The following is a 3,786-nucleotide window of genomic DNA, read 5'->3' as shown; positions in this document are numbered from 1 at the left end:
GTTTCTGCTATTATAGTTTTGAACATTTTTACTATTTCAATAGTAACCCCTTAACAGATAGTTTACAAATATTATATCCTTACAAAAAAAAAACCTACATAGTTTTTTCCCCCATTGTATTGTTACTTTTTCTTTGCTATGATAAAATTTCACATATTCCATTTATTTATTTTTGCTTTTCTTGCTTGTGTTTTGGGTTGCATATTCAAAAATCATTGTGAAACCGATAAAGCTTTTCCTTATGTTTTTTTTTATTAAGAGTTTCATAGTCTTTAATCCATTTTGGGTAGTTTTTGTGAGTGGTGTAAGATAGGAGTCCAATTTAATTCTTCCACTTATGATTATCCAGTTTTCCAAACACCATTGATTGAAGAAACTTACTTTCTTCATTAAGTATCTTGGCTGCCTTGTAAATATTAGTAAACTATATATCTGAGGGTTCATTTCTAGGATCCCAATTTTGTTCCATAGTCTACGACCTTTTTATGTCAGTAACATACTGTTTTGATTATGATAGCTTTATAATATAATTTCAGATCTGCAAGTGTGGTGCCCCTGGCTTTGCTCTTAATTCTTAGGATTACTTCGGCTATTCAAGGTCATCTGTGGTTCTGTATGAATTTTAGAATTCTTTTTATTTCTAGGAGAAAAATCCATTGGAATTTTGATTTGTCTGAGGTAACATGGTTATTTTAATATCAGTTCTTACAGTCCACAAACATGGGGTTGGGATCTTTTTATTCATTTACAACTTCTTCATTTCTTTCATCCAAGGTCTTCCAGTTTTTCAGTATACAGGTTTTTATTGTTTTTGATGCTACTGGAAATGAGTTTCTTTCTTTATTTCTTTTTTCAGATATCTTGTTTGTTAGTCTACGGTAAAACGGCTAATTTTTATGTTGATTTTGAATCCTGCAATTTTAATGAATTTGTTATAATAGCTTTTTTTTGTGGAATCCTTAGAATTTTCTGTATCTATAGATCATATAATCTTCAAACAGCAAATATTTCTCTTTCTTTCTGACTTGATATTTCTTTTTCTTATCTACTTGCTCGGCTGGAATATCCAGAACTAGTTGAATAGGAGTGGTAAGAACAGATATCCTGTCTAACTACTGATCTTGTATAAAAAACGCTTTCATTCCTTCTTCATTGAGTATGTTAGCTGTGCGCTTGTCATAAAGATGGCCTTAAATATATCACATAGAGTTGTGGTATGTTCCTTCCATATAATTTATTGAGAGTTTTTGTCATGAATGGATGTTGAATTCCATCAAATGTCTTTCTTTCTGCATCTATTGAAATGATCATTTTCAACTTTTATTCCAGAAACGTGTATCACATTGATTGATTTATGTATGATGAATCATCCTTGTATTCCAGGGATAAATCTTACTTGATATGGTGTATGACTTTTAATATCCTGTTGAATCCAGTTTCAAATTTCTATTTTCCTCAAGATATTGTCTATAGTTTCTTATTTGGTGTCTCTATCTGACCTTGGCAGCAGAGTAATGCTAGCTTCATACAATGAGGCTAGAAGAGTTCCCTTCTCTAAGTTTTGGAAGAGTTTGTGAAGATTCTTCTTTTATTGTTTGATAAAATTCACCAGTGAAACCATTTGGTCCTGGGGTTTCTTTGTTTGGATATTTGTGATTACTGATTCAATCATCCTTACTAAATATTGGTCTTTTCAGATTTTCTATTTTTCCATGATTGAGTCTTGGTAGTTAGTATGTTTACAACCATGTGTCTCTTCTAGTTCCTCCAATTTATTGGCATATAATTAGTTGCATTGTGTCCTCTTTCATTTCTGATTTTATTCATTTGAATTTTCTTTTTCTTAATATAGCTTGTTTGTCAAATTTTGTAAAATGTTTCCAAACACCAGCTCTTAGTCTCATTGATTTTTTCAACTGTTTTTTAAATTTTTTATTGCATTTATTTCTGCTCTGATCGTTATTTCATTCCTTCTGTTAAACTTCTGAGTTTCTTCTTTCTAGTTCCTTGAAATGTAAGGTAAGTTCTTTAAGATCCTTCTTTTTTCTTAATTTAGGTGTTTATCACTACAAATTTCCCTCTTATGACTGTCTTTTCTGCATCCTGTGTATATGGAATATTGTGTTTCACTTTTTATTTTTCTCAAGATATTTTTTATTCCTCTTTTGATTTTTTCTTTGACCCACTGGTTGTCCAGGGAGCATATTGTTTAATTGACACATATTTGTGAATTTTCCACCTTTCCTCCTGTTACTAATTACTCGTTACATATCACTATTGTCAAAAAAAGATACTTTATTATTATTTCAATTTTAAATTTTCTAAAGATTTGTTTTCTTACTTCATACACAGTCTATCCTGGAGAATGTGCTATATGCGTTTGAGAAAAATGTGTATCCTGCTATTGCATGAAATGTTCTGCATATACATGTTAGGTCCAATTAATCTACAGTATAGTTCAAGTCAAATCTTTGATAAACCATAAACTCAGTATCTCAAACTTACATAATGTATAACTCGGGATCTATGTTCTTTTTTCCCCATTTCTCTTTCTCTCTCTCTCTCTCTCTTTCTCTCTCTCTTTCTCTCTGTCTTTTGACTTTAGCTCAATAAATTTAATAAAATAAAAATGTAGGGAGAAATGTAGTTGATCACCTGTGATTTAGCCGTCTGTAAAACAATTTTAAAAAAACTTTCAACACAACATACTCACCGAGTTTGTATATCTTGAACTGTCCTGATTCTATTTTTTTAACAAAGTAATACAGATATTTCTTTTTGACACTCTGAATGTGCGGCAAATGCCTCAATATACAAATATAAATTTTTGGATAGCAAATTCTTTTTTTTAAGATTTTATTTATTTATTTCTGAGAATACACTGAGAGGAGAGAGAGAAACAGAGACACAGGCAGAGGAAGAAGCAGGCGCCATGCAAAAAGCCTGACGTGGGACTCGATCCCAGGTCTCCAGGATCAGGCCCTGGGCCAAAGGCAGTGCTAAACTGCTTGAGCCACCTGGGCTGCCCTGGATAGCAAATTCTTTATTGTGACTTCCATATTGACTTATTGCTTTCTTCTTAAATTTTATTTTCAGTTGTTATGGATTGGTATTGTGTTACAAGAGAGATATATCAGTGAATTCAGATGAGAACTCTTAGGTACTTAGCATTTCTAATTCACATATTCTTTTTTAATTCAAAAATAAAAAAATAAAATACTTTGGAAGTATTATTCTAGACTACTGAACTTAATATTTTTAGTTTCTACAAGTATGTTGAAAATAATCCTCCAGAGATAGAAATCAACAAGTGTGAAAGGAAGGATAATTGGGGTTATCTATGCAATTTTGTTTCAAATCGATGGAGATTTCTAGACTAAAATTCATGAATAAAGTTCTGACTATTTCTAGGATGGTTGATAGCAAAATATTGTGTAAATATAAAACATTTGGTCTGTGGAACTTGAACTTGGATTTTACACTGAATGCCTGTTATATGTCTATATTGACTAATGGAGTGATGATTTCTATTCAGTTGTTCTCAATCTGACTATATAAACTGATCGCCTTCAACAACTGGTTCCTCTTTATATTTATAAATATAAACATATATATATATAGTGTTTATGAATATTCAAGTGGTTTTTAAACATCAAGACAGGATGGCATTTTCCTGTATACAAAAATATCAATAATAAAAGGAACATCTTAAAGAATATATATTAATTTTCTATGGTTGTGTAATAAATTACCATAAACCATTTAACTTAAAAAGAATCCCCACTT

Source organism: Canis lupus, unplaced genomic scaffold (genome assembly GCF_011100685.1).
Source record: "Canis lupus familiaris isolate Mischka breed German Shepherd unplaced genomic scaffold, alternate assembly UU_Cfam_GSD_1.0 chrUn_S557H719, whole genome shotgun sequence".
NCBI lineage: Eukaryota > Metazoa > Chordata > Mammalia > Carnivora > Canidae > Canis > Canis lupus.
The sequence above is the reverse complement of the archived record's forward strand: the minus strand, read 5'-3'. Positions refer to the sequence as shown.